A 12,192-nucleotide genomic window follows, 5' to 3' on the forward strand; every position below is an offset into this window, starting at 1 on the left:
TTTACTAATGTTTTGTGACCACAATGCAATTGAAAAACATTTGCACATTACCACCAACTGGAAGTTGATGGTAATGCATTTGTAAATTTTAAGGGGTGCCGGCGGGACCCCTTTCCCTTTGTGAATGACTAGAAAACATTTTTTAAGAGCAGGCAGTGGTCCCACAAAGCACTGTCAGCTCTTAAAAAACAAAACTAAAATGTTTAATGTTTTGTTGTTAAAATGTATTCCATTTTCCTTTAAGGAAAACCGTGTATATTTCAACAACAGAAAAAAAAACTTTTATTCAAAGGCAATCACTGATATGGCAGTTTGCTGACCTCATCATTCCACCATTCCTGTGATGGCTGGGATTCCTAATGGGTCACAAACTGAGACCTACCTCATAATTGTTCATGAGGTAGATCGATTTGCAACCCCCTAGGAATCACAAATATGAGACATAAAGTTTCATGCATTAGAAATAACAATTTCCAATTAGCGATTCAGATAAAATTGCAATTTGAAAATCGCTATCCTATTCTTTGTACATCTGGCCCCTACTTACAGAAACGTATATTAGTTAAATTTCATTAGTAATATCAAGACATGAAAGTTCAATAAAGAGCATAAAAACAAAGAACTCAGGAGAGGTCGAGCAAAGGTAAATCCAGCATAGATTTGACTTCATTGAATAGGGAAAGGGTATCCTCTTCAGATGGAGAAATCACACTCGTTCATTGGACTCTAAAGCTTGTTTCATACAGTCATTTCATTAGAACATGGCTCAGAGGCTTTTAACCAATGAAAAGCAAGCCAAGAGAAACATTAAATACAGAATACATCCAGTGATTCTTTCATCACACTAACACGAGTTCAGGTGTTTCACAATGTCTTCACATGGAGCAGGACATGTTAGATAGTATGGTATTCAGTCTGGGACAATGAGCTTTGTCTTTGGAAAGGTATAGTTCATCTGACTCAGCTCTCCTATTATAGCAAAGCCTGAAAGTTATTTATTGCAGCAGGGATTAAAGAGCAGAAACAGTCAGGTGATGTATTGGGGTGTCGCGTCCAAGATGGATGACAGGGGCTAAGCTTCCCTAAGTAAATTAAAGCACAATTTGTTGCTTTTTACTGTAAGGGGCATTCAACAATCTGCTTCCTCATATATGTTTGAATAGTACCTTAAAGCATGTTGTGCTTTATAAAGTAATAAACAGACAAGCATGTGTCTTTTCTATCAACCTACACATGTACACACTGTGAAGAAAAAGAGATGAGATCCTGTTGTTGCACATGTGCATCCAATGTTTTCATGTTCCTCTCTCCTGCTACTGCACCAGGAAATCATTTGTTTTGTAATTATTGGAAAATCAATTTAGCACAATGTTGGTCTCCTCGAGTGGTGACTTGAAAGTGGACATCTGTCGCTTACTCTTCAACTAGGCTAAAACAGCGAGCGTTTGGAAACTACTTGTAGCAGCTGTTCCTAACCTTATATCTTCAGTGACCACAAAAAAGTACTATTGGTAACCCAGGAACCAAGCAATTTCTATGATTTTAACAATACACAATAATACAGACACAACTCTGAAACAGATACACAACATATGAAATATTTTATATAATTCACACAAAACAAATTACAAAAATCAAAATTTTAATTTTAATGGGAAAGTTGGAGCTTTTCAGTAGTACCTGTTCTTTCTAATAGACTCTGCCATATCACTCTCTTTTTTGCTCCTACTTCATGCTATCTTTTTACAGAGCATTTTTATTTTTATTATGCCTTTTTATGTATATATACATTATTAATTTGCAGTTTGCTTGATTGAGAAGGTGTTGCATGGACCTGCCTGTCCCTGCCTGATGACCTTACCTGTTCACCTTGGTCCTCGAGCCAGGCCAAGCCATTTTGGACCGCAGAACCGCTGCTGATCTGCTGCCCTGATGCCCAGCCTCTCTCTGTCCACTCTCTCACTCGCTCTCTTTCCCATCTCTTGCCTCACTTTTCAACATTTTCACTTTAATTTTCTTACTTTTTTCATCCTTTTTACACTGTGTTAGACCTGTCAGCCTGAGATGGTCTTCCTCTAAATGTTTTGCCTGCTTGCCTTAATTTTTACTGAATCTTTGCTTCTGTTGCCCTTAGGACTCTGTGCACGCTACCACTACTTACGAGTGCTACAGGACCTGTGATCATTCCCCTAAACATAGTTGGAATGGCATGTACCTCATTTGCAGATATTGTTCGATTGCAATTCCCTTGTAGATTGGTATACCATATTCTCAATACCTGTAAATCAAATGCTAGCAGTGGGCCTGCAACACTTATTGTGCCACCCACCTAAGCCACCCTCTAAAGCTTGTGCCATATTGACTTGGCATTTAAACCCCCTTCCCCAGCCTCAAACTCACGTTTATTGTGTATAAGTCTCCCCTAAGGTAGGCCCTAGGCAGCCCATAGGGCAGGATGCCAATGTAATTAAAAGGTAGGACATTAGTTTTATGTTCTTGTAGTGAAAATCTCTCAAATAATGTTTTAACTCCAGTGAGTCCTATTCCTTGTTACATTCAATAAGCTGGAATACCTAAATTAAAGGAGTTAGATATTTCATTTTTGATACCTACGGAATTGTGATGATAAACTCCCATTAATGACAAAGTCGGATTTATCATTATAATTTTAAAAATGCCACTGTTAGAGAATTCAAAAACAAATGTCCCTGGAGTGATTATTTCCAGTATACTTTGTTTCGTTGGTCTTTAAATCTAACACTATAATTAATATGCAGAAGACATGGCTTACAAAATAATGAAATAAAAGTAAAACTCGGGCGTACTGTGAGAACACATTTGGGATGGAGTCCAATAGGATTAAAAAGATCATTCTTAAAAATTGGCATTTCCTGGACCCATTACATACTCAATTGGACAAACCTTTGTTCTCTGTTAAAAGAGCGAGTAATTTAAAAGACAGATTGTTCAGAGCATACTTGCATATTTTACCTGGGAACTGATGCAGTTTTCCAATTGTGGGGCAAAGAGTGTTATTTACATAGAATCTCCACCTACATTACAATATATTGGTAAAACTACGCAAGAAGGTAGAAAAGGTATAATACACCATTAATCCAAGAATCATTGCAATGTTATTAACGCTCCACTTGTTAACTATTATTGGATTATGTCACATGCTCCAAATGCAATGAAATGGTGTGTTCAGGAAGTTTTAAAGTACCCAAGGAGAAAACATGCTGCTCACAATACAGGAGAACAGGTGGATGTGGATGGTCAATACTGTTGAGAAAGGTCTAACTAACAGGTTGAGTGGCATGTTTTGGCCACTCTGCTAACATAATAATTGATTGTGTGATGTGGCACTGTTATGAGATATCTTCTGAGTGTCTTGTGTGCTGAAGACTGTATTGACTCGAGCATTACTGAGCACATGAAACCATATAAGATGACGTTTGTGGTTCACTTATATATTACAAGACTGGTTCGGCTGATAACTTGAGTCAGGCTTTAATACGAGTTATAGCATTCTGATACTCACGCCTCGCTGTACAACACTTGGTTGATACCCCTTTAGATATCTTTGATGTGCAATTGTTATCTGCGATTAACACAGCATTTCACAGTGGCTCAGAGTTTTCCAAATCTGGTATGTATATTAACCTGGGTCAGTCTGATTTATTACACTGGAGTTAAGTGTGCACTGCCTTGGGTATGCATGGTTCAGGTTAAGCTGGTGATTTATTGATTATCCCAAGACGGCACCAAGCTACATGAATATTTTATGTAATGTTTGCTAGTGGTTCATTTGTTTATCACATGACACTTTGGTCTTGTATTGTGGATTAAAAGAAATTGAGAACATCTTGTTATTTGTGTCATGCTGTGCCAGTACCAGGTTCCTGCATCCACTGGCATTTTACTTTATTATAACTTCATTCTGAGAACTTTGTTGGGTGATTTGAAAAGGCATTTTACATAGCATGTAAGGTTGGCGCTGTTCATTCCAACTTGAATATATATATGCTATGCTGGGCTAGTCTGTCCTCTCATGCTGGAATTAAATGCATATAACCCATGAATATGTGGTCCGGATGGTGAGCCGGAGATCTAATTACTACTCTAAGATGGTGCCTAGCTCCCGAGCTATTCATATGACTTGTGCTAGGTTGGTGTCCTCAGCAATACACCACTCTTTCATACTGTCTTCTGGCTGGGTTATGGAGATTACAATCTTTGATACGCTCCCGAGCTGATAAATGCCGATGAGTGCATGCAATAAGTAAGTGTTGTAATGTTGTATATACATATTGTTGAGAAGCCAACACATTTATGTTGAACATGATTCATGTCCACAGATTACCTCACACTGGAAGAACTTACATGCATTCAATAGGGTAAGATTGCGTTGTATTTATCTGTTTTGTTGATTTCTTTTTTGATTGTAACATCTATTATTCAGATGCCATACATTTCCTTGAATTTCCAGACGGATGGTTAAGTTATGGGTGAGATAGTTAATATATCCATAAGTAGTTTTTGGTATACTCACCTGGTGTAGTACTACAAGTGAAAGTAAGGATAGATGGACACTATTAGAAATGGGATTTCTGGTTGGCTCTGGCTTGCCCAGAAGCCAGGCAGAAACCACCACTCTAGTCAGGTCAAGGGAGTTACACGCTGAAGATAACCCCTGCTCCCCCCCTTGGTAGCTTGGCACAAGCAGTCAGGCTTATCCCAGTGTACAGTGTTTGCGCACGCACACAGCAACAACATACCAGGCACACCACAAAAGGAACTCTGTTACAATGAAGAAAGAAGCGATGACAAGTCTTGTAGAATATGATCATAGGTTTATTAGATGTTAGTCAGATCCATTAAAGTGCCCCACCAGAAGCAGGCCCCCCACTGCTCAGCCCATCCACACCAACTGACACACTCTACCAATCCAAACACAATCAACATTCCATCTGACCTCATCACTGGCTGAGCAGCAGGGAGAGAACCTCTGTAGGGAGGGTGCATTAAGTAAAAGGTACATTACAACACACCCCCCCTCTTTATAATCATAGAAAACAAAGAATACATGTGAAGTTGAAAATACACACGTCCCAACAAAAGAGGATGCAATAATAACAAAATTATACGTCATCCCCTTGCTATAATGATCATAACAACAAATGCATGAAAGTTGCCAAACATGCAAATGAGGACAAAGGAAGATGCATGAGATAACTCAGATACTACACCCATCTCCCCTTTCTGATCACAAACAACAAGAATGCAAGTTAAATAAAAAACATCCTTCAAAACCAGTGGAAAATATCCACATAACTCACGTCCCAAACTACGGGTACAATAATGAGTAGCCAAATGCACCACAACTAAGGCACAAAACTGTGGCAGAAGAGGGATCTACAACTCTCAACTGCACAAATCCCAAAAAACAAGGGTAATAAGCAAAACAAATTGAAGAAGCAACACTAGAAGAAAACTTCTTACGTGTGTACCCATAACACACAGTCCGAAAAAATACTCTACGTGCGTATCAATAACGCACAGTCCAATACATAAATCAAACCAGGGTATCCCTTAAAACAGAATACAGTCAAAATTACCCTTTGGGAACTATAAATCCAAAACAAACATATTATGGGTATCCCATAACCCAAAGACAAACTAGGGTAACCTTAAACCCATGACAATCTAGGGTAACCTTAAACCCCAAAACACTCTCGCACAGTAACCTTAAACCCATGACAATCTAGGGTAACCTTAAACCCCAAAATACTCTTGCACATACTATGGGTATTCTAAACCAGGGACATGTGCTGGCCTAAATATGGAAATCAGAGAAACTAGCACAAATATAACACTCACGCAACATACCATAAATATCCTTACACCCAGTCTTGACACTCTTGCAAACACGTTAAGGGTATTCTTAAACCAAAGCATTACCAAGGGTAATTCACATCACCACTTCTCATACCCAAAGAACATCATAACAGCACAACCACAATAGAAAAGTAATATACTTAGACTAAGTCAAATTGGCTAAAATATTAAATGAGTAAGCTCTCCCCCAACCCACAGTATGAACTTAAACTTAAAAAGAGAAACCAGACTAGGCTTGCAGGCAGCATTTCATTAGTTCAAATTACACAAGTGCCCACAGACCGACTAGTAAGATAAAGTCACAATAGCGCGTTGCTGGTAGTGGAAGCAAACACTAAGTCATATACACAGTTCACAAGAAAATAAAAAGCTAAAACAAAAAACTTAGTCACCGTGGTATTAAAGGCATAGAACAGGATGAAACACACTGTCTGACTCACAAACTGCGTTGCTATGATGAGCGACATCTCACCCGAGGTCATCAAAAATCCAAGTCATACTGTAAAAACCAGAGCTCGATCTATGCTCCCGAATAAGGTAAGACACAAAGCAAACAACAGTATTTTCAAGCTCCACAAAACACAAAAGTCCACGTGTAAGGCCCAGGCAGGAAGCAACTAGTTCCCATGGTGACAATCTTAGAATGCCGTAAAGTTTTCCCAACACAGAAACTAGTAAATCAAAACAAACTACCAGATCTCCGTGTACGATGTTGTGGCAGTCCAGTAACCATGGATACCAAAAATGGCGGCTTGCGTGCGCGATGATGTTTATGCGCGATGACATCACACGCATATCACACCACAAGCCAGACAAACAGAATGAGGAAAGGAAATGACAGCGCAAGAAGCGCTTCTGCTTCATGACTGCCCCCGAGGATTCCATGACGCCTAAGATCGCCAATACTGCCAGAAAATTCTGTGACATCATCAGTCACAAACTGAGGCGGCAGGGGAAAGACGACTCCGGACAGAAAAGGCCAACTGCCACCTCAAAGGAAAGAAAGCGGTAAGACTTGGTTTTCTCCGATGGGTATCGAAAATTACATTGAAGAAAAGGAAAAAACAAGACTTTCCTTCCCGAGGTTTGATTTTTCCTCCGGATATTAACAAAGTATGCAGAAGCTGATTTCCAATTAGCTTAACGCTGCAAGGTTCGATTATTTCACAGGGCCACACATCAGCTGGTAGTAATCCTTGACACTACACAGAGGTTCAGATTTCAGTTCCCAACCACAAATAAAATAAAAAAAATTAGTCTCTTGTTAATATTGAGGGACTTAGCACAGCTGTAGACAAAAATATAATTCCAAAGATTAACAGCAGAGCTGAAACAAAACTTCAGGATTCACACCAAGATTGTCCCAAATCAGTAATTAAACAGTTCAATGCTGGGAACTGAGAGTCAGACGATAGCCGCTCATAACCATGTGAAACTGGCAGATTTCAATTCAGGGCGACTGTTGACAGGGTCACTGGTGGGGCAATTGGGTGCCTAGTTTCCGCAAATCCATAAGTTTAAGTTCACTTACTTGAGTCTTTTAAGTCCAATCATTTCCAAACAGTAGGACATTTCTTAAATTTCTCACTTCTTCAAAAAACAGCTTCATTTACTTCAGTCTTAAAAGTCAATCCATCCAAGGTAGCTCCATGGGTTCTTTGAATCGTTGCCAGTGTTACAATGAAGAAAGAAGAGATGACAAGTCTTGTAGAATAGGATCATAGGTTCATTAGATGTTAGTCAGATCCATAAAAGTGCCCCACCAGGAGCAGGCTCTCCACTGCTCAGCCCATCCACACCAACTGACACACTCTTCCAATCCAAACACAATCAACATTCCATCTGACCTCATCACTTCTGAGCAGCAGGGAGAGAACCTCTGTAGGGAGGGTGCATTAAGTAAAAGGTACATTACAACAAACTCCACACAAGGGTATATCAAAAATAGCCTTTGTATTCTCAAAACACATTAGAATAGTACTCACATAATAAACATGGTGCCACCTGGCACTAGGTAATATCTACAAGTTGTGGTGCAGTGGCCAGGGCAGCTGACTTCGGAGCACAGCGCTCACGGTTCGATCCCTGGCTCAGGTGGCAGCTCAGCTCAGCACCATGTGACTCTGGGCAATAGCTCACTTAATTTCCACAACAGCCCCCAGCGCCTTGAGACCCGGAAGGGTGAGTAGTTTGCGCTTTACAAATTATATACACCTGACAGGGTCCACTGGACCACTGTCAGAACCATCACAAAGTGAACTTAGTAGAAGTGAGACATATCATAAACGTACAAACAGTAATCACTGGTAACCACTGTACTCAGCATCATCCTGTAACATAAACCATATTATGCACAGTATCACATTAGGTGCGAATTATATTCTGTGCTACCCGCTCCACCATAAACACATTATGCAATCATCTCATAAGTCTAAACACATTAGACCTTAAGCTCCTAAGCATCACTCACATTAGGGGTATAACTCACAGTAGGAAATAATCTCACCAGCATGAACACATTATGCACATAATCTCATCCTCAAACACATTTAGAGGCATGAATCACTGTAGAGAATCAAATTTCTTAATATCACATAAGCCACTGACCGCCCTGGCCAAATGGCCTTCTCAATGGGGCTCAAATGCCCTGCGTCCAGAATGTCAGGGCTACTGCCAATGCAGCATAGTTCGGATGTGCGCAGCTGTAATATGCGCAAGGCCTGGCACCACTGTGCCCTCTCCTGACCTTCTCAGGGACGCAATTTCAAAGGTGCACCAAACATTGCAGCTGCTTGCGCTCTCACAGGAAAGCTGTGATCAGCCAGCAAACCATGGGCACCAATGTGCCTCTGGACCCCCACTGGGGCCCTACTCTACGATCCTGCCCAACGTTGGAGTGGCCCGCTGTCCTGTAGGATCACTCAGGCACTGACAATGTGCCTCGCAATGCAGGGGGCACGGGCCCCTCGGGGCCCTCGCTAACCCTGAGCCCCCTCGTTGGAGCGGCATGCTGCCAGACGGGTCCGCTCAGAATCTCCAACAGGCACCCACACAAAGAGCCATCACTCACCAACTCTCTGGCTCCTGACGTGGCTGGGGCAAGCTCTGCTCCCTCGCATTGGAGCCACGTTGCCTCTTTTCGCCCGTGCCCCCTCCTGGGACCCGGGACTTCACTGTGGAGCCCACGAGGCTCCAGCCGCACTGCTCTTCCGCATTCGCCTGGGCCCTCTCCTAGGGCTCAGGACTTCTCTGTTTCTTCGCCCAGACCCCTCTCTCTCGGGACTGGATGTGCTTGGGGCGCTGGCCCCGCCCACCGCTTTACTTCCGGGTCGCACTCAGCCGCTTCCCGGCAGTTCCTTCAGCGGCAGTACGGGGTAGGCTCCCATTTCCCTGGAACAATGGCGGGGTGGGCACCCACCCAAAACAAAGCACATAAGCGAGGTGGGCACCCGTAAAGGATGCGTGGGGTGGGCACCCGCGATTTCAAAGCATCATGAAGCGGGGTGGGCTCCTGCTCGGTATGACAGGAATGCGGGGGAATGTCGACGCCAGGGATTCCCTCTTCCATGGGCCACTCAGAGCTGGGGAGCCCTGGTGCTCCTTCTTCTGGGGAAATAACAATGTAGCGCTCACGAGGCGCTAGATGCAGCAAAGTCCTGGGGGTCTGTAGGAATCAAGGGGGCCATGCTGGGCCCAGGGAGGCAGCCCTCCTGGCAGGTCCTCCTGGGCCTCAGCAGCAGCACGCCTCACAGGTTTTGGATCAGGTACAGAACAATTTCATGGGGTAACAGTCCCTTTACTTATACCACAGATTCCTTTGTCTGAGAGCAGGGCATGGGGGAACCAGATGCAACTGGATAGGGGGGATTTGGAGCACTTTGTTTTGCAAGCTCCTCTTCCCCTTTGTCAGGTGGGGGCTAGTCATCAGACACACCACAGGGGGGCGGAGCGAGCATTCACTAGGGCAGGCACCATCCTATTCAGAGTCAGGGGATTACCCCTCCCACTACTCTGACTGACTGACTGAAGTATTTATTAAGCGCACTTATGCCGTGGCGTCTTGGCACTGCAAAAGAGGGTAAGACTGCTGCTGGATGACTAGGGCGTAGTAAACAGCCAGGTCTTCAAAGCCTTTCTGAAACAGCTCTTATTTGGTTGTAGACGAAGCTTAGTGGGCAAGGTATTCCATAGCTTAGCCGCCTGATGGGAAAAGGACTTGCCACCCCACTCTTCACCTAGGTGTCCCATTCAGCCTAACGTTGACTCATCCTGCCCCTCCTGAAGCCACACACCTCTCAACTCCTGTCACTCACAAGCCAGACATGCAATTCACATCAGGCAGGCAGACACATAGCACACAGAAATGCCAACTTCTAAAAGTGGTATTTCTCCTCCAGTCATCATAAATCTGCGCACACCATTTCGCAGCATTTATTCTCACTAGCTCATACATACTAAACTCGACCCTGCCCTCCTCTCATACCAGGAACTACCACGGACACACTTATCCCCAATGCATTCCCATGGGAGGGCAGGCTAACTTCACCAAAGGTGCAGAGAGAGCGCACACACTTTACACTGGACCACAGTGCTAAAGTGCCCAGAGGCCTAAAACCCCCAACACCATGTCAGAACTTAAGGCAAAAAGTTTATGGGTGAACCTGCCAAAAAGGGCCGAGTCCAAAACACATATAGAGTTTTAATTTGAGGTGTGGTCATTTGGAGGCACTTTCTGAGTTGCTGTCATATTTGGTGGCATGGAGGTGTCACATTTTGGGCATGCGGTGCACATGGTTTCTTTGGCGTACTGTTTATTTTTACTGATTGTTATTTTATGTTATTTTATTGGACCATTTAGGTGATTGTCCATATTCGGGCATTTCTACACTGTGTCCTGATGATGGTCTTGTGGACCACTTGTCCTTAAGATACCAAAAAGTCATTGGTTAGTCCTCATTAACAACAGTCACAATGATATTCCATTTATTTTTCCATCAGATTTTTGGAACAAAGAAGAAGAGACCTAATTGGGCTGTGTATTTTAGACTACATGTGGTTAGGGGGATATATCGTTCGCCAGTGATCTTTTTTAGAAATAATTTATATTAGCTGATGTGTTGTTGTATGAATGTTGCCAATTGTAAATCTAACCCTGAATATATGTTGTTTATGTGATTATTAATCTTTGTACAATAAATAGAAATATTGTGAAAGCAAAACAAGAAAAAATGTTTTTGAGCAGTATGCCCGAGATATATTTTATTATATTGGTTATATTGTAAATGGTGTATTCTGAATATTTATTATAGTGTTGGATTTAAAGACAAAACAAAACAGAAAGTATACTGGAAATAATCTCTCCAGGGACATTTTGTTTTTTAACTTAATTACCCAGCTTCCCGAGGAATATTGGGTTGCTCTAGTGTGGTTAAATATACTTTTCGAGAGTTGGCATTTTCCTGTCCTGCCTTTAGCCCTTTGTGCCTGAAGCCTGTCTTGGGTCACATGACTGGGTGTGGCTGACAGCTAGACTTTGTGAATTCCTGTATTGTTACTGTAGCCAGTTTGGACCCTACACAGGCATGTGAGGAAACTCCAAGAACCTCAATGAACCTTTCCAGGCAACAGGACATACAAATAGGACCTTCAGACCCACTCTTTGGTTCACTTCTATGCTTGTAGAAGGACTCGCAGAAGAATGCCTGCTGTTGTGATCTGCTGTTCATTCTGCCAGACTGCTGCTGTACATAGATGGTCTACTTTGCTGCCTGGAGCCAGCATTGAACCCTCAGGGGGCAGCCATGCTGGTGAGCTCTGCATCTACATCTTCACCTTCACCCAGAACTACCATCCAAGGGCTAGTCTGATGGCCTCCTGTTCAGAATGTCAGGAACTTAACAGGCTCCCAGCATCTTGATCCGCACCTGGACCCAACCTGAGTGAGTCCTGAACCCCAAGAGTTCTCCATTACTCCTGGATCATTAGTTGTGGTGCTTATGGGCCCATATGACCATTTTCCAAAACTAAGGAGTTTGTCAATATTTGGTCCGAAAGTGCTCTTAGATCCATCAGGAGCTTGGACCAACCTGCTCGCCTATCCGCCTAAAGTGCATCACCGGTCAGATTGACTTTGTGGCTTCTCCCGTTACACTCTTCAATTGTTTCTAAGTCTGAAGGTCAGCACTGACTAGGCCCAATCCTCAGGTTTTAATTAATTTTCTAATGTCATTCCTTATTCTAGATTGGCTTTACCTTGAGTGGCTATCTTTACCTGGTTGACCTCTTTACTGCCAG

At 42.7% G+C, this 12,192-nt stretch overlaps 1 protein-coding gene across 1 annotated transcript in view; it reads right to left on the reverse strand.

Annotated features, from left to right (window-relative positions):
- LOC147725906 (vomeronasal type-2 receptor 26-like) overlaps positions 1–12,192 on the reverse strand; it is a 127,211-nt gene that overhangs the window by 52,445 nt on the left and 62,574 nt on the right. The gene's annotated exons all lie outside the window — the stretch shown is intronic.

This window comes from Lissotriton vulgaris, chromosome 3_1, assembly GCF_964263255.1.
Source record: "Lissotriton vulgaris chromosome 3_1, aLisVul1.2, whole genome shotgun sequence".
Classification (NCBI taxonomy): domain Eukaryota; kingdom Metazoa; phylum Chordata; class Amphibia; order Caudata; family Salamandridae; genus Lissotriton; species Lissotriton vulgaris.